This window comes from Passer domesticus, chromosome 1 (genome assembly GCF_036417665.1).
Source record: "Passer domesticus isolate bPasDom1 chromosome 1, bPasDom1.hap1, whole genome shotgun sequence".
Taxonomy (NCBI): Eukaryota; Metazoa; Chordata; class Aves; order Passeriformes; family Passeridae; genus Passer; species Passer domesticus.
The window spans coordinates 159,407,383-159,426,686 of record NC_087474.1 but is presented as its reverse complement, the minus strand read 5'-3'; the positions used below and the strand labels follow the sequence as shown (position 1 = coordinate 159,426,686).

The 19,304-nt window shown below is 50.4% G+C and overlaps 1 protein-coding gene across 16 annotated transcripts in view; it reads right to left on the bottom strand.

Annotated features, from left to right (window-relative positions):
- The window catches only part of ADGRB1 (adhesion G protein-coupled receptor B1), a 282,418-nt gene extending 264,058 nt beyond the window's left edge, over positions 1-18,360 (bottom strand). For 9 of the 16 annotated variants that reach the window (XM_064399067.1, XM_064399077.1, XM_064399091.1 and 6 more), the window contains exon 1: positions 16,797-17,929. The gene's annotated coding sequence lies outside the window, so the exon portion shown is untranslated. The other 7 variants (XM_064399149.1, XM_064399109.1, XM_064399130.1 and 4 more) reach the window with 3 other exon arrangements.
- Positions 18,361-19,304: the final 944 nt, after the last annotated feature.

Below are 19,304 nucleotides of genomic sequence, written 5' to 3'. Positions count from 1 at the left end.
TGACCTTCTGCAGGCAGCAGAGACTCCTTCCATCTCTCTGCTCATTTTTAATTTAAGGTCCTCCACCTCTAATGCCTTATCCTCAAGGATACAGAGATTTTAGGAGTTCAGGGAAAATTCCAAGGAGCAACATCTTCCTGATGAGATATGGAATGATGTTAAAAGATGGGACACTTTTAAACTACTCTGTCCAAGCCCAGAATTCTTCTCATTGAAAAATGATCCATTCTATGATTCTCCTCTTCCCTTTTGGAGCTTTCTCCTCCTCCTTTGAGCCACAATCTCCTGGTAAAACCTCTGGGGGGTGTTGAACACCACGGAAATGGGGACAAAAAACTCTTCCCCTCCTGCCTGACTTTCCTCTCCATGTCAAGTTGAACATTCCAGGAGAGATGAAAGAAACATTCTGAACCATCTCCTGCCCCTTTTAACATGGCAAAAATCTTTGCAAATGGGCAAATCTGAACCAAATGGTGAAATGATCACTCTGAGTACAGTGGCCCCTGATCTTTTCCTATTTTTATTATCCCACAAAGTCTCTCCCTCTCAATCCCACCTTTACATTCCTTATGCAGTCATTACTTTCCCCATCACAGGTACCATGAGCATATTTGGAATCATAGAATCATTGAGGTTAGAAAAGATCATCAAGCCTAAGTGTTAACCCACTTATTTACAGCAGAGGCACAAGGTTCTTTAGGACTTTTCTCCCCACAGGTGTGACTCAGCCTCTAACCCATATTTAAATCTCACCTCCAAGTCCAAAGCTGGTGCATTTGCATTGTCTAATTTTGGGCAAATTTAAGTAAAAAAAATCAGGTTTTCAATCTTCACGTGTACAATGAACCTAAATGACATGACTTCTTCAGCCAGGATGCTGACAAATGTGGCTCCAGTGCCAGAGAGACCTTCATTGCCTGTGAACTGCTGCTTTCAGTTTCTGAGATGCTGCTGTTCCAGAGACAGAGCTCCTTGGAGACCGAAAGAAAAGATGCAGAGGCAAATCCTTCACTCCCCATGGAGACTGTATTCAGTCCTTATTACTGTTTGGTAATCTCCTGCTCCTTTCTGACATATCTCTGCCCTCAGATTCTCTCATTCCACCACTCTTGTAGTAACTGGCATTCAGATCAAAATTTCTCGAGTTCTGCGATTATGAAAGACAGATGACACTAAAAAACAAGTACAAGTAATACTTAAAATAAAACCTGGGTGTGGTTTTTGAGTCACAAAAAAGCCTGATCATGGTCCCTAGTCAAGACTAAAAAAAACCAAACAAAACAAAACTAAGCAACTCAACTTTTGACAAGCTCAAGTTTTCTAATTTCCAATTTTTTTTTTCTTTTGGCTTTGTTTCATTACTCAGTGTGCAAAGATGAGCCCACGGATCTCTCCATTCAGGCCCATGAAACACTCAGAGAAGATTTTTCTATTGCCAGTTAAACCCAGCTTGGCTTTCGGGAAAGACCCTCAGGAGGAGCAGCAGTTTGAACCTGCTCAAGGAATGAGGGGTCTTTCTTCACCCCTATCATCCCAAACAAGTGTTGCTTGTCCCTCACCACTACCAGGTATTTTGGTCCAAGTGTCCCTTGCCACCTCATTACGTTGCTGGCTGTCCCGTGTCACCTTATTCTTATTGCAACAAAATAAAAAAAATTAAAATATATGTAATCAAACAAAACACAACATCCAAAAAAGCCCCACAATTTAAAAAAAATGCACTCATTAATATAAATGGAGGCTGAAAATATGGATATTTCACTGAAGTCCTGAAGCAAATGGCATCTTCTCAGGAGAACACTGTTGTGGACACAGGCACATGTGTTTTATTTATAGCTCGAGTTTTACTGCAGTCTCTCAATCAAGCATGGCCAGGGCTGTGTGTAGGCAAATGTGGCTCATTTCTCCCCAGCTCAGCTTTAAAGGGCAGTTAACAGCTTGTCTGGGGGTTTTGGTAAAGGATTTTATGAGCACAACTTAATCATGGAGATAGAAAAATGTTGCCACAGGAATGCAGCTGCAAGAGAGGGAGGCAGATCCCCGCCTTGCTGCCCTCCCAGAGAATGGACTGTGATCTAGGGATGCTCCCATTCCTGTCAGAGCCCTGACTCGAGGCTCAAATCTCCCTCTAAGTGCTCCATTCATCACCTCTTGGAAGGCTCTAAATCAAGGGAAGGCATCTCTCTGAAGCTTTACCCAACTCCTGCCACAAGTCACAGCATCACGGAGCTGAACACAGCAGCCCTGACCAAAGGAGTTCATGACAATTCCCAACAATCACAACAATTCCTGCTGCTGCCTTTCCTTCTCTGCCCCTCTCTGGTGTCCTCTGCACTGCAAAGACACCACTGAACTTATTTAAGGTGTGACACAGGTGACAAGGTGCCAAAGTGTGGGTAGAGAACACAAGTGCTGCAAGTAAAGATCAGGTGGTAAATTTAGGCTAATTCCTCTTGCGGTCACCCCATTCCCTCTCTTCCCTCCTTAAAACTCCCTTAAAACTGTCTGAAGACTTTCCTGGAATAAAAAAGTAAAGATTCTTCACTATGACCTCCTTTGAACATCATGTCTCTTGCCTAAAATTTGCTGTTGAATTTAAGGGATGTGCCTACGTCACATGGCCATGGCAGGATCCGCACCAAGACACCAACACCAGGTCACCTACTGACCCCTTGCACCTCACCCTGACTCTGAGCTGCATTTTCCCCTGCAGACTGCAGCTCTGTCCTCCTGTCCTGCATTGTGGCAGGCTGGCAGGGACGGTGTTCCTTCCCAAACACCCAGGAATAGATCTGGGCCAGTTCCGTTCCCTATAAACTTGCACTTTGCAGTCCCAGATGTCATCCCTGACGTTTAGATCCACCTCAGTTCTATCTGCTGGCTTAAAGCAAAGGGGAGGGCAATCAGAATTTGCCTGACACAGCAAATCTAGGGAGGAGAAAAGGGGGAATCAATTTTTATAATACGTGTTTGGCACTACATAATAGATATAACTCTAAATGCAAGCCATAAAGTTGGAGAGGATTATAAATTAAATCCGTTCTGTCCCTTTTAACTAAAAAGTGACCTTACCATAGAATTAAATGTGGTTTTTACCCAGTGATCTATGGAGCTGTAAAAGTGCATTGTGGCAAGGGGATGTTACAGCACAGAGAGGAGCCCCCAGACAGGCATCTCTACCCAGCTCAGCCCATGAGCTGCTGCTTGATTCAAAATGAGCACAGGGCAACAAGAGCTGAGGATTTCACCCCTCTCCCTGCCAGAAGGTGACTCATGTCCCTGCTGGGAACTGTCCCTGGCCATGTTTTCCTCTGAAGTGGGACCAGTCTTGGGATGAGAGAATGCTGCCTGAGAAGATGTTCTGAAACACTTCTAAAAATTAAACAGTCTGCACAAAAAACAGGGTAGCTTTTTGGATCTGTGTCCTATCCCTCTTTAATTTACTGAGCCCTAAATATGGCACAAGATGGGCAGAGGATTAGAAAGTGCCTGGGGCTCATCCAAATGCCCTGGTGGTGGTGAAAAAGGGGATGGAAAGTCCTTGATTGCTCATGTAGTGCCTCCATCCCTCTGCTCCAATAATCATACAGGAGAATCCGAAATACAAAAGACTTGACATTGTAATCCAGCCCAGAGGACACAATTTAGGATGTTCCTGAATGCTTTTGAATGGCCAGAAATTATCAGGTTTTGTCTCACAAGCAAATATGGTTTCAAAGCCACTGCTGGGTTACAGGTTGGTATTTGTGGATAAAAGCTCTCTGAGCCTGTGGGGGACTCGGTGCCCCCTGAATACAACACAGGGCTGAAGGCTGTTCCACTTCCAATCAGTACAGCAGTGAGAAAAATCACTTCCCCCATGAAACAGATGCTCGGGGAAGTCAGTGGTGTGTTACCTCATTACTGCTGAGAAGTGGTGCAAAGGAGGAGCCAAGAGCCTGCCCAGACACTGAAAGTCACTGAAACTTGGACAAAAAAAATGCTGCCAAGACTGGCTGTCTCTTCCTGTGTGCACTGGACTGGTGTTGCCCTGCAAGCCATGAGAATTAATCAAAGAATTAGGTTAGGTTTAGTTTGGATATTAGGATTTTTGTTTTTCATGGTAAAAGCTGTAAAATATTGAAATGGACTGCACTGGCAGGTGGTGGGGTCACCATCCCTGGAGGTGCTCAGAAATGTGTTTACAAGTGATGATCTTAAAGATCTTTTTGAATTGTAAAAACCATCATGGATGATGGTGAATGTGGTGATGGCAGTGCTGGGCTGATATTTCGGCTTGATGATCTTGAAGGTCTTTTTGCATTTTAACAATTCTGTGATTCTATGAAACAGCAAGATTGGATTCAGGAAAGCAGCCCAGATGGTCAAGGTTGTGTTGGAGACTCATCTGAGCTGCCACACTCCACTGTGCTGGACTGTGATGCCAGTGGCTTCCTTATCATTTTAGCCTTTCTTTTTCTCCTGGCCACTCATTATTTATTAACATTACTTCACTCAGTAATGGCATTTTTGCCTGCAATTTAACAGTTGGGCTGCACAGGGACAGAGCCCAGTCTCAGGAACCATCTGATGAACTATCCCAGGACCTAGACACAGTGATCCTTGTGGTTCCCTTTCAACTCAGGATATTTCCTGATTCTTTGTGGAATCCATCCCCACCATGGATTTTCTACCCAGGAAATACCAAGCACTACCCAGGGGATGGCATGGGGCAGGGATTATTGCTAATAAACCTTAGGATCAGGAGTAAATCACAGATGGGGAGACAGAGAGAGTTTTCTTCTGTGGCAGCAAGTTGCATCAGGTCACAGAGGCAAAGAACAAGCCCTGGCATGTATTGTTAATTAATATTCAATGTGATATTTCACTGATTGAAGATCTACAAGGGCTCATACCCCTGCACACATGAGAGTTGCTGGAAGAGCAAAGTACTTTCAAGGATTAACCAGAAGGAAAAGAAACTCTGACAAACTCTGAAACCCATCTCCATTCCTGAATTAAGAAGGAAAGATGTCTTAAAAAATCTTATTTTACATAGCACAACCATGCTCAACCTCAGTCAGAGCCTCTACCAGCCACCATGGTCCCAACAACAGCATCACATTTACCCAGGTCTCCTTGCCATCCTCTCACCTTGAATATTTACCAATGTTAGAGATTTTATTTTTAAAGGGAAGAACAGTTACTGCAGCTAATAGTTCACTACAGATTTATGAGATAAAAGGAAACAACCATTAATCAGCAGATGGTGCCCTCCACCTCCCAAATCTGCCTATCACACCAATGCAAAAATGCCAGGCTTTGTGCTGTTGCACATTTCAAAGCTATTTATGGTTAATATTCAGCAAAATCCAAATACTGCAGACATCCAGGACCTGCTGTGGATCACGTCAAGAACATCTGGAGGACAAGACTCACCAACAGGAATCCTGATGTCCAAATAAATAAATACATTCTCCTGAGGGAAAGGCTGCAGAAAACCAGTTCAGAGATAGTAACAGCTCTCCAGGAACTTCACAGAGGAAAAGGGCTGAGCTGGAGATGAAGCACAGTCCCAAGACCTCCAAATGTTGACCTCAGCTCTGCCAGAGGTTCACTTTCCATCTAATTCAAGCCACTGCAGCCTCTGTGCTCAGGAGTTCTACATTGGCCATGCTCATATTCAGTGTTGTGCAACACACAGTGATCAAGTGATGTAAATCCAAAGAGGCTCATCAGGAAAAGTGCAGAGGCACAAGATAGTGTTGGTCAATAATTCGGGAAGAAATAAAGCATAATAACTTTAAATGATTCAGTCCTTTGATGAGCCAGGGAACAGCCAATCAAGTCACCAGAAAAACTGAGAAAATCAGGGCTCAAGAAGAGCTCCAGCTGCCAGTGCTTGATGAGGGTGACTGGACAGAATAATTACACCACCGAAGTCACCTTCCAGACTGGGAGCCAATCTGCAGGGCTTAAACTCCCTTTGAAATGCTCCTTCTCTGACTGTCTAAGGAGCTGCAGCCACCAGAGCAGCACCTCCAGAGCAGGACGGGCTCCTGAGCGGAAGGGATGGCTGTGCAGCACAGTTAATCCCCCACCCCACTTCTGACTCCTGCGCTGTGGTGATTGATTTCCTTCCCCCCAGCTCCTAATACCTTCTACAGGGAGATTACACTGCCTGCTCTGTAATCAACAGCAACTTCAAAAGGGCTCAGCGCTAAAGGAAAACCCCCGAGGGACCGCGTGAAGTGGGAAACAAACACAGCATTTGGGTTGTAATTTGAGGTGGGAAGCTGGGGTTTTAATAACCACCTCTCCGCGGCCTGCTGGGCACCTTGAGGCTCATAAATTGCATTTATGAGAACAGGGAGGGTTTTGAGTCCACGTGAAAGGCGCCATGCCTGGTGCGGCGCTTCCGCGGCGCTCGTGGTTGTTGTGTTCAGCACCAGCTTCCCTGGAAGTGCTGTCAGAGCAGAGCACTGCTGACCCAGCTCTGGGATTGGGAAGAGCCACGTCCTATTTGCATCCAACCCACTCTTCTGGGCAAGGGAAGGGAGTTGAGAAAAATCAGTGCTCTGTTTGTGCCACATTCCTCTCACCAGGCAAAATGGAAATACTTGTGGTGAGCTCTTCTACAAACACATTTAAGGCCTACTCAAGGCAGGGGAGAGAAAGGTGCTTCAGTTCTTTCAGCCTTATAAAATGAGCTCCAATCCAACAAAGAGCTTTTAGGGATCACAGTTGGCTTTACCAAGGATCTGCCCCACCCCCAGCAGTTTGTCCCATATTGTACCTGATGCTGTGTGATATTCTCAAGGGCATTCCAGGATGGTCTTAGAGGTCCTTTTGGGAAGATCATTGCTCCTAATCACAAGTCAAAAGCCAAACCAGGCAAGGGAGGGACTCACCAGCCATCGGCACCACAGAACAAGGAAGGAGATGTTGCAGCTTTTGGTGGAGTATCCCCCCTTTCCACGTCCTGGAAAACTCAACTGCAGAACAAGCCAAGGCTTTTCCCAGGACAGAAGATGTCACAAAAATACAAATATTTTGTGATATGGGAGTAAAAGAATGTAAACATCACATTTTAGGGCAGGGTGAATGCACATTTCTGACCAAAGATGCTGTGGCATTGCCTCTGGTCACAGCCTAGCCAAAAAATTGGTGTAAGACTCCAGAGAGATGCAAGGATATGGAACTTCCAAGAAAGGCCTTGTCTAGAAAACTGAGATCAAGTCAACAGGACATCAAACCAGGCCTTTGTCCCAACACAGGAAAGGACAGTCTCTACTTCTTGAGGGGTTGTAAGCCTGTCTCAATCCATTACAAAATGCTTTTCTTTCACTCAAAGCACATCAAGACCTTGGATTTCAGCCCCCAGACCTCAATCCCAATCAGATTTCCTCCCTTCTGAAGAGGACAACACAAAGGGTGCTGCCACACAGCCCCACACTGGAGTTTGTCCTGCAAAACAGCCTCCAGTTCTTTCCCCAGGACACCTTTGGATACCCTGCAGGCCTCCTGCTCACCAGGAGGCAGTTCCTGGGGGCATCTGTTTCCAGTGAGGGCATCAAAATCTGCTGTACTTGTGTCCCATCTTCCCATATTCACATACAAGAATCACAGATGTTCGAAGGCGGAAGGGGCCTCTGGAATTCCCCTCCTGCAAGCTGCTTCACCATCTTCCTTGATCTTGGTAGAGGATATCCAGACTGAGGATTCCCCATCTGGAGAATGTCACTTCCAGTGGCATTTCCGTGCCTGCAGGCACTTCCCACAGTTTCTACTCCCTGAGGGATGCCTTGGGTACATCTACAATCATGTCAGCTCTCACAGCAAAGGATGCCCTCCTGGTATTTCCACTCATCCCACTTAACTGGATCCCCCAGCCAACTGGCATTTTTCTGGGATCTCTCCCAGCTTTCCCCCTGCCCTCCCAGCTCTGCTGTTCTTCTGCCTGTCACCATCTCTCCTGCTGGTTGTAGCATCATCTCCATCTGGAGACTCTGAAAGTCCTGACAGCATTGCTATCCCTGGTAACATATCTGAAAACCCTGAGCTGGCAGGAGCCAGCGAGTGACACAGGACAGGAAATATTTAACATTGTTCATGCCATTTTTATAAGCATTCAGAATATGCAGTGAACATTAATTCACTGTCTGGTTATTCCTTCACTTGCCCTCATGGCCTGGAGACACCAAAATGAGTGATTGGAAGGGCAGTGCTGCATCCAGTGATAGGATCTGATGGAAAGGCTTGGAGCTGTGTCAGGACAGGTTTAGATTTGTGCAGGGAAAAGGTTTTTCATCCAGAGGGTGGTCAGGAACCAGAACAGGTTCCTCAGAGAAGTGGTCACAGCATGGAGACTGCCAGAGTTCCAGTTTGGACAATACTCTCAGGAACATGGGGGATTTTTGGTGTTGTTCTGTGCAGGTCTAGGAGTTCAATGGTCCTTGTGGTTTCCTTCCAAAGCAGGGCATTCTGTGATTCTACTGAGATGTGGGCAGCTCAGAGACCCTCTGGCCTCCTCAGCGTTTGTCTTCCCACAGGTGGACATAATTCCCATGCTCCTTATCACAGTTTGACCTTCCTTAGGGCTGCACTCACCAGAGCAGAGCAAGCACAGGAATGTCTTTTGCCACAGACTCTCCTTAAACCAAAATCCTGGAGCCATCAGAATTTCCCTAGAAAGATGCTGTGCCTTGGGGAACACTTGCAAGGCAGTGTCTGACCACTGAGGAACCAAACCCAGCCAAGCTCCATCCCCAGAGTAAGTGCCAAGACAGCTCAGCCCTGCTCAGGGGGGAGGTTCATTGACATTTAAACATTTAACATCACCCACGACCTGGGAGGCAGCAGCTGTACAGGCTGCTAGGTTACAGAGATTTTTCCTCTCCTCCCATCCCTGATTTCTGCCATAAAAATCAGAGGCTCTGCTGTAATTTTACCTTCACAGACAGATATTCCTGGGGCACATACAGGAGTCAAATTCCCTCACCATCAGCTGCTCATGGTGAGATTGCACTGAGCTCCAAAAAGCAAGGTGCTCACCCTTGCCCCTTTCCTTGTATGCAGGACGGTGTGGAGCATTTTGTTAGCAATTAACCCTTGTTTCAGCTCAATAGAGCTGATCAGATTGTGGAACAACATCTGAGAAGTGGAGATTAGCAGGCCAAGCTCTTTAGTACTTGAGGCACCAGTGCAGCTACTCAAAATCAGATTTCCCTTTCTTCCCTAGCAGTTGATTAAAGTCTTTTCAAGCAATTCTTTCCAACCTGCAGATGTTTAAGTCAGATGATGGAGTTTTGTTTTTTTTTTCCTGTCTGGGAAATGGCAGCAGCATGGACCTCAAGTATCGTAGGACAAAAACCAGGCCCAGAAAACAGAGCTAAGTGTGTGTCTGTCTGCACACAGGCACTGAAGCAGAGCTTTGGTAGGCTTGACCAAGTGCAAACATGCAAAGCCTTCGGTAGCATGGTTCCAGAAGGGAGAAAACACTCTTAGAGCAGGAGCTGAATCCAGAAATAGCCTGTGAGAGGATCAATTTCTGCTGCATACTGATTTATTCAGACCTTTCATGGTGGCAAAGCCCTCTATAACAAAATATCTGATTACAGGACTATGACCATAAATTCCACACGCCCTCGAGCAATGGCCAATGAATAACTGACTTGTTAAGGGAACTGCCCTGCACAATGAATAAATCTACCAACAGGGCTTTCGATACAAAAGACCCCACTGGGACAGATTTCCTTGTGAAGGTGTATCGACTTTCATTTGCAGGAACCAGCAGATATTTGTTTGGAGGAGATCTCCATTGTTACATTGCTGCTCAACAACATCCAGCATAAAGCCTGACTCCTATCCCAGGCTTGATTGATTGGAGTATCCAAGTGGGCTGGACTATACAAAGGAGCATTCTGCAGTGCTCCACGAGGTTCTCCTGGAAAAGGAGGTGTTTAATCCAAAGGAAATCCAAGGCAGGTGTGGGAGAATTGCCTGCTTCAGCTATAGAAGCACCTCAAGAAATTAAGGACTGAGGAAGGACAAGAAAAGACGGCTCTGGAGGAATGTTTGAGGGTGGACATGTGCTCACAGTCAAGGCACAAGCAGAATAAATCATCCCTGGTGCTCAGCTGGTGCCCTTCACCTCAGGATCCCAGAGGAAATGTGGCTTGACCACATCCAGCTGGACACAGAGGCGGCACAGAGCCACACCAGGAGGGAGGAAGCCAGGCTTCCCCATTCCACAAATGAGAACACCAACCAGCAGAAAGACCAAAGCCTTAATCAAGTGTGACCAGACCCCTGCCCTGAGCCACGTGGTTTGGCAGGGGCTGAGATCACACGTGAGGGTGTCCTTGGCCCACAGGGAGAACTGCACTACAGCAGCTTTTAAAATCAGCCACGGGGGTTCGGTGCTGGGTAACCCAAACTTCAGCAGTTTGTGGAGCTGTTGGCTTGCAGGATCATCCCCAGGGAGACAGGAGCACAGATGGGACAGAGACAAAGCGTTTCAGCTCCAAATCTATTCTAGCAGGATATCATGATGACCCCTATCCCAAAAACATTTAGACAGAGAGCCGTGCTAATTCTCAATGAATATGGAATAGGGCACGTCTGCCAGGAATGGGATATTCCTAATAGCTGACAGAGGGGAGGAAGAAAAGAGCCATTTTGCAAACAGCAAGGACTTTGTTATAGGCCAGCTGAGCTAAAAAAACTGAGGGAACATCTCCATCTAGCAAAGCCAGCCTGGAAACAGGCAGCTGACAAGGTGAGCCTGCAGGTGGGAGTGCTGAAATCACGGCAGGAGGTATCACAGGACCTGCCTCTGACCAAAACTCAGTGTTCAGAAAAAGAGCTGGCGACAATAAATACCAGCACATGCAGGTGGCATGCACGAAATGGTGCCCCCAAACACATGCAGGATTCCTCTGTCCTGCTCCCAGGCCACATCAAGCCAGCAAACAGCAGCTCTACCTGGAGCAAATCACCAAGCTAAAACCACAATGGTACTTGAAACACTACAAAGAGGATTTTATATATTTTATATATCTTGTTTCATGCACTCACTTCAGCCAATATACAGTGCACCACATGAGGTGACACCCATCTGTTTCAATTTTTACCCCTCCCCAAAAATATCTATATTTCCTTACTAGGTCCCTGTCCATTCTTCCTCCAGATGCCATTTGCTTTCCCTGATCCTCCCTGTCCCAGGGGTAAGGCATGACACCAAGCACGGCAGAGTTTGCCACTTCAGCAGCTCGTTTGTCATCAGCTGGTCACTCCTTAATCAATCTTTTATGGAAGGATATTTCAGAAGAAAATGCAGAGGGAGTAGGAGAAGGAAAGTAAGAAACCATCTCCGGTTTAATTTTGATAACATTGGCAGGGAGTGATTCGCTCCAACAAATTAAAATCAGCAAATCTCTCATTTTCTCTGACAGAGGTAACCAATTAAAATTTTCATAAAGGGGGCAGTGATGTGTGTCTGCCAGACAGAGTCACCAATCTAGCAGCCCTCTGATTTAAAATATTATCTTTCTTTTCCTTTTTTTTTTCTTTTTTTTTTTTTGTCCTCTTCCCTCAGAGCTTCCTGAAGCAACATGACAGATTATCTCAACATAATCAGACTAATACAAAACCCTCGCTCCAAGAGGCACTGTGAGGAAATTCTGAACTCGAGATGTGACGACAAATGGATGTTCTGGAGGGACTTCATTTACTGCTCATTTTCCTTTCCTTTATTTTTTTTTATTGTGCTTTGTAGCCTCAGCATGCTGCAAACCACATTAGAGAGCCAAATATCACACGGAGTGCATGGAAGGGAAAGGGAATTACACTCCCCCTGTGGGCTGCCCTTCCAGATTGCTCTCCAAGAGAGAAGTTTGGCTTCCAGTTGATGGTTTCTTAGGTCTGAATAAAATGCCTCCAGTAATGGGCCAGGGATGGTGTGGAAGAATTGCCTTTTTGGCAGCAGGAGCATTAAGGAAGGGTAGGGCAGGTGGGACCTCTGACACTGGGATGCTGAGACTGGGTGACATCTATGGTGGGTCTGACTTGGGGAAATGAGGGCTGCCACAGCTCCCTGCCATGGTGATTTGGGACTTAGAGGGCTGGTCTCCTGTGGATTTGGCATCTCATGGGGCTATGCATAAATCATAAAATCACAGAATGGTTTGGATCGGGTGACACCAGGGACACCTTCCACTGTCCCAGCTTGCTCCAAGCCCCATCCAACCTGGCCTTGGACATTTCCAGAGATGGGGCAGCCACAGCTTCTCTGGCAGACTCTGCCAGTACCTCAACTCCTTCACAATAAAGAATTCCTTCCTAATATTTATTCTAAATGAATGCAGTGCATTTCACATCAAAAGGAGTCCCTACCTCTCCAGCACAGGTGGGACATTCAAATGCTGGTTTTCCCTGGCAGAGGTGTGGTTCAAGGCAACTGAGATGCCAAGAAGGAGACCCCTGTCCCCACCTTGGGAATTGTGCACCAGTCCTATTCTTTCTGTGCTTCAGAGCCCCAAATCCCCACCCAAATTTACGGATGGACATCAACCCACATCAGTATTTAACTCTTTGCCAAGTTCCCCCAAGCGCAAGCATCACCCTCCTGCCTTTTTTTTTATCCCAGCAAACTACAGGCAAGCAGAGAACCCAGGGAATTTGGGAAAGGAGCCATGAGAAGAACTCGGGAGCATCCTGTGAATGGTGAACACTGGGATGTGATGGGGACCCCTGGGCTTTGTCTGCAGACACATTTTAGCCATTCCAGTCCATGCTGTGACACGGAGCAGGACTCTCCTGCACACCTCCAGGCCAGGTGCCAGCTCCCTTCCCTTTGAAGGCTCGCCTGGAATTGTGAATTTCCTCCAAGGGGAGGAGGCGAGCTGGTTCCAGAGACAGCCTGTCATCCATCTTGAGGAAAATACTCCTCTCTCTTTGCACCTCTCCTAGAAAGGTGGAGACCAGCATTCCACGAGCCTGGGATCAGGCCCGGAGAAAAGCTTTGAGTCATTTGTTTACCAGCACAGGTTTTCCTGGAGCTAATTAATGAGCCAAGCTGATCCCCTGCAACAGGTACCGATGACAGAGGATTTCCTGCCTGCTGCTCTTGAGCAACGGGAGGGGGTGAAGCTGGATCTGTGAGCGCAATGCTTCCCCTTCTCCCTCCTCCCAAAAAACAGGGAAGGAAAAGCCACCTGCAGGCACTGCGGAAAGCCCCTCTGCCATCTCCCCCTGGAGCATGGGGCACCATCCCTGCTGGACGATATCCGGGTGGATTCCCGGGAACAAAGTGCTCGGGCACCCCTTTCTCCCGCTTGCAGGGAGTGAGGGATGATGTGGAGACGTCCAGCAAGCCCTTGGAGCTGGGGGCTGCCCCCATGCCCCCCAGTTCTGGGCATAGGAGTAGCAGAGCACTTCCACTGCCGTGGAGAGCCTCTGCTTTCACAAGGACACTGAAACTGGGGAGAAGAGGGGAGGAGGGGGGATAAAACGTGCAGGAGAGCATGGTAAAAAAAAAAACCCAAAAAACCAAAAAACATGGGGACGGAGTGGGCAAAAACTCAACGGGAAGGCGATGATGGAGAGTGGGAAATAAACCCCCTGGGATTCGCGTTTCAGGCGCGGGTTGGGAGCCAGCGCTTCTTGCGAGCCCCATCTATGCGGGTGGATTGTTTTGTTTTTTGGGTTTTTTTTTTTGTTTGTTTTTTTGGGGGTATTTTGGCGAGGGGGGATAGCGGAGAGCAGCGCTCCGCGGGCTGTGCCGAGCACCCGAGCGCTCCGGGGGTGGCGAGCGGCGATAGCCGGGCGGCGAGCGCCACCTCCCCGCCGCTCTCCGCAAGCCCCGGCCGCCCCCGGCAGCCCCCCCCGCTGCCGCCCTGGGGATGGGGGAGGCTGGGGGGGAACCCTGACATTAGGGGGAGATGCCCGACGCCTTTTCCCAACCTCTCCCGGCGCGGGGTTGCAGCGGGGATGGTGCCGATGCTGTCAGGATGGAGTGGGGATGTGTGTGTTGGGGGGCTTCGCTAAGTTTGAGGTGGTCCTAAGAGGGGCTTGTGGGGTGATTTAAGGCAGGGAAGGGTTGTGGAGGTGTTCCAGAGCACCTCTGGGTGCCTGCAGGGCGCAGGGCGATGCGGGTCTCGCAGGGGTGGCAGAGGATGGGATGCGGGTGCTCCCCCGGCCGTGGTGATTGCTTTTGGCTGCTCCTTGGGGTGTGATGGGGGTTCAGGATCTCCCCCCGACTCCCACACACACACACGCAGCTCCCATCCCCGATATGAGGTCTGGCACACCATTCCTGCCTCGTTTTCCCTCGCTAAGGAGAAGGGGCTACAGTAATTAATAGAAATCCCCTCTGCTTTGCAGCCAGTCCTTCCCTGAGCCGGTCAATTCCGGGGGCTCCAAGCCCTTCTCCCTGCACCCAGGGCTCTGCAACACCATCCCGAGTGCTGTAAAAAGGGCCGGGAGCCCTGCTCCTGCCCTTGCTGCGCTTTCTGCCTGTCCAGTTCCTTTCTGCTCCCCCCTTTCATCCTCCACAGCAGGAGTGATGCTGCACCCTGACCCTTCTGTAACACCCACAGCGGTTTATGGGGGTCCCCTGGGTTTTGCAAGCCCCAGCAGCACTCTGTGCCACTCTGAGACCCATCAGGCAGGATGTCCTGTCTGCTCAGCCCTCTCCTTTGTCCCCTGCCTGGCTCAGCCCCCGTGGCCACCCTGTCCCCCGGCAGTGCAGCTTGGCTGAGCTGGTGCAATTCCTCAGCACCCTCCAAGGGTAAAAAACCTCCCCGGCTCTGCCCTGCCACCTCCTTCCTCTTCCTCAGCGAGGTCTTGGGCACAGGAAGGACTGTGGGACCCAGGTTAACGAGTCGTTAATTAATTAGGGACCCACTTAATATGCACGGGGAGTTGTTTGTTTCCTTTAGCAGCCCGGACTTTGGATGAGATCCCAGCCCTGCGAAGCCTCCAGCCTCGTCTCCCAGCTGATAATAGATAATACAGATATTTCAGCACCAGCCAAAGCAGAGTCATCATCATTAATACAGAGCCCTCCCTGCTACGCCGCGGAGGTCACCAGGCAACTCCTCGGAGTGTCGGGGGCTCAGCCCTCCTGGCTTTCCTCAGGCTCTGCCCGGCCAGGTGAGAGGAAACCTATAGGTAATCAACAGGTATCGGGGCTGGGGAGGTGCACCCTGCACCCCGAGCAGCCCTGGCTCCCTCCCAGCGAGGCTTTCGAGGCGCTGCGATGTTCGCCCTGCCGCGCACGCAGGTTTGGGCATCTGTCAAAGTATCTCCGCTCTTCCTCAGTCCCCTTCCTCCCCTCCTCCTCTTCCTCCTCCCTCAGCCATCAGCTGTCAGCTGGCCCTGGCAACTCGACAGACCCGGTGCTGGAGCTGGGTTGAGCCTGAAAGCCCCGGCTCCGAAGGGATGGGGCGGTCAGGGATGGAAAGGGGGGTGTCTTTGTGCCCTCCATCCCTTTGACCTTGCCTTGATGCTCCCCTGCCTCCCCACTCCTCTCCGTGCCGCTGATTCACAGGGGTTGTTTGCTTGGCCAGGGCAGGATCAGGGACACGAGCGTGAGTCACAGCCGAAGGTACCTGGCAGAGTTCATCTGCAACCCGTGCCTTCGGTACGGGAACCTGCTCTCAGCCAGGACTGAGAAGTCCCTTTGAAACCTCTACCTGATCCCCCTCGATCCCTCTTTCCCCCTTTTCCTCGCAGCCTTGGCAGAGCCATGGCTGAAACACCTCTCTGTGAAAGTCTGAAGATGCATCAACAGCCACCCTCCATCAGCGAATGTCAGGCCGTGAAAGGCAGGGGGGCGGTGGGGGAAGAGGGAGAGACAAATTTTGCGGTTCATTCCCACACAGGGTGATTCAGAACAAGATGCTTTGTAATTACGCATCCCCGATGGAGACTCCTTCTCTCTCCACCCGCCTCCCCCCTCCCAAAGAAAGGCTAAGCCGTGCCTGGGTGCCAGCATCCCCCAGGAGCACAGCGCCGGGAGCAGCGTGTGTGTGTCTGTGTGAGCCCCACGGAGGCTAAAGGTTAATTTTCTCCCCCGGTGTGAAGCGAAGTGCTGAGAAATGGCATCCGGGGGGGGCACACGAGGAGCTCATCGCAGCCTCCAGCCCTGGGTAGGTGCCACACAAGCAGCGAAGCAAGAAGGGACCCCCCCAACCCCGAGAGCTCTCCGAGGAAAAGGGAGGGCAGATTCATGCTCGGGGCAGGCAGCTGCCTGTCCTTCCGGGACTTTGTTTGCCAACATTGCGGGCTGAGGAGTCCCGGACCCCAGGGCTGCCCGCGGAGGCACCGCGGCTTCGCAGCACTTCGCAGTTCAGCCCCGGCTGGCTCTGCAGCTCTCCTGTCGCGATCCCCTGCTCCTCTTCCCTCGCCTGGCTGCCCTCTCCCCTCCCAGACAACCCAGTCCCCTGCTCCCTTCCCCGGGACACGTCTGCATTTCCCCCTCCGCATCCTGCAGACATTCAATATTTTCCACCAGCGCTTGATGTTTGCCCACAGGAGGACCTGCATGCACAAAAGTTAAAACTTCCCGTGTCAGGGAATGATTACGTTCTATCAGTCCAAATTGCCGAGTGGAAGGGGCGAAAACATCCTCCGGGTGCTGTTTGCAGGGGCAAAAGGAGAGGAGTGGGTGCCCACCGCTGCCCCCATCGCCGTGTCCCCTGGGGATGGAGACAGACCCCCCTGCGCTCCAGGCAAAGCGCAGCCGGAGAAGTCGCGTTCCCCCCTCTCCCTCCCCTCCGTGGAAGAAGGAAGGCTGGCCGGGAGCCCCTTACCTTGCCGAGCTCCCCAGGTTTTATATCCTCCTTCTTCCCTTCGTCAAATTCCAAATGGAAACCAGCAACATATCCAGGGGTAACCAGCCCAACATTGGGCAGCGCGTGAAGTCCAAAAGGATGGCAGAGCTCTCTCTCCCCCTCCGCTTCCTCCACTCTTGCCTCTACATATATATATACATACACATTTATATATATATATATATATATGTATATATTAAATGGAAAAGGGGGGAAAATCCTAAAAGAAATGGGGGTGGGGATGGAGAGGAAGGGAGAACCTTTGGTGTCTCTGCAGACAGGCAGGTAGAAGAGAAAAGCTGAAAATAATTAAGCCGTTTTTTGAGGAATCCTTAGGAGAGGGGAAAAACGCAGTTAAAAGCCAGTAAATCATTAGATCCAAGCAGAAAATCAAGTCTTCTCCTTTGGAAAAAAAAATATACAGCAGGGTTCAGAGTAGCTTTCCCAGCAGCGAGGAGCAAGAATGGTCTTCTTGAGGAAGATATGTTTGCTTAAAATCCACTCGTCTGCTTTTCCTTCTTTCTCTCTCTTCTCCCCCACACTTTTTTTTTTTTTTGTAATTAATTAATTAATTTTTTAAAATTCTGCTTCTGAATCTCTCTCTCTGAAACTAGATCCAGTCTTTGTAGCCAGGGGCTGCATTAAGGATTACATCAGGCTTTTATAAGCTTTCCAGATCACACATTAGAGTGAGAGAGAGAGAGAGAGAGAGGGAGGGAGGGAGGGATAGGAGGGAGGGATGAAATGCACACACACATACACACGCACACGCACGGATCGGAGCTTTGTAAAACAGGCAGCTATAGGCGAGGACCCGAACTGACACGGCATCGCATCGGGCATGCTCCGCTAGCCTCCAGCAGGACGGGACGGATGGATGGATGGATGGATGGATGGATGGATGGATGGATGGATGGATGGATGGATGGATGGATGGAACAGAGGAGCCAGCGACAGCCGGAGCGCGCTGGCGGCTCAGCAGCGCAGCCTCCCCGGGACAGCTTAGCCCTAAGCTGGGAGCCGGGAGGTGAAGAGGGAGCCGGGATGGTGGCGGTGAGGATGGCGAGGCTTCTGCTTCCCCCCCCCTCCCCGTCTCCCCGCCCCGCTCCCCCAAAAACCTGCGGAGGCTCAGCACGGAGAGGTGCCGCTCGCCCGCAGAGGGATGCGCAGAGACGCTGGTGCCGCTGCCTGGGTACCGGCAGGGAGAGGGGGGTGCTGGGGCTCTCTCATCGCGCCCCCCCGGAGCCTCCCCCGGAGCTGGCAGCCTGGGAAGGGGAACGGGACACTGGAGAGGGCGGCGGGGACCAGCGGGGCAGTGGCTCCCCAGCCCCTCAGCTGCGGGGGAGGGAGGGCGGGGATGGGGGGACCTCCCCCAGCACCCCGGCTCGGCCGTGCCTTTGCACCAGGGCGCACGGCTTGCCCAGGCAGAAGACGGCGACAGCCATTAACCCTTTCCTAATTGTTTAAATTTTGCCTCTTTCCTAGCGTCCTCCTCAACTCCTCGCTCCATTAAACCAAAATTTGGGCGGGAGTTGGGGGTCTCGCATCCAGGCAACACCCCAAGGTAGCAGGAGGCTGGGGGGGGGGGGGGGTGGGTAGGGAAAGTTTGAGCAGATGGAGGAGGAGGAAATGGGCTGGGGTGAAAGGAACGTGCTACATCCCGGCAGATACGGGGTGAAGGTGCTGCCTCCAGGTTTGCAGCCTGAGGAAGGTCCTCCGGCAATGAGAAGCCTGCCGAGCAGAGAAGGGAGGGAGGGGGTGGGAAGGGGATGAAGCGAGAGGGATAAGGCTGGAGGTGTGTGGAGAGCTGGGGGACTTCAGCATCCCGTCAGACTTCGGGACCTGCCCCTTGTTTTTAACCCTTCCTACCCCAAAAGGGGGAAACCGACCCTCTTTCCCTGACAAAATCACCTCCCTGCCTGCCTGGGGCTGCTGCTTCCCCATCAGGGAAGAGGCACAGACCTGCCCAAGGGGCAGAGGTAAAGATCCCATCTGCCACCACCCTCTGTCCCTCTGCCTCAGGGAGGGAGAGGAGCACCCCATCTCTCCCCCCAGGGACTCTCCAGGGCATCTCTACCCCCTCCTTTTGGCCTTCTTCCCCTTTCCTCCCTCTGCTTCACATCATCCAACACTTCAGCCCCTATTTCCACACCTTCAAACCTTTTGCATCGCTAAAAACTGCTGGGAGAAGGAGAAAAGAAAGAAAAATCTTCGTTTAGACGAGCTGAGCTGCAAACCCTGGCTGTGGAGGAACGCAGCAAAGCAGCCTCTCATCCCCAGCCAGCACTGCAGCATCGCTGGCCAAAGGCATCTGTGACATCTCCAGTTAAGCAGGGACTGGAGCAAAGGGGCAGCTGGGGCCTGAAATGCAGGGTTTTAGCCGACAGGCGGCTATGCTGGATTAGCACAGTGCATGCTCCGAATGGAAATCTCTCCCTTTCCCTCGCCAGCATTTTGGGAGTTTGTTTTCTGTCATGAAGGCTTCCC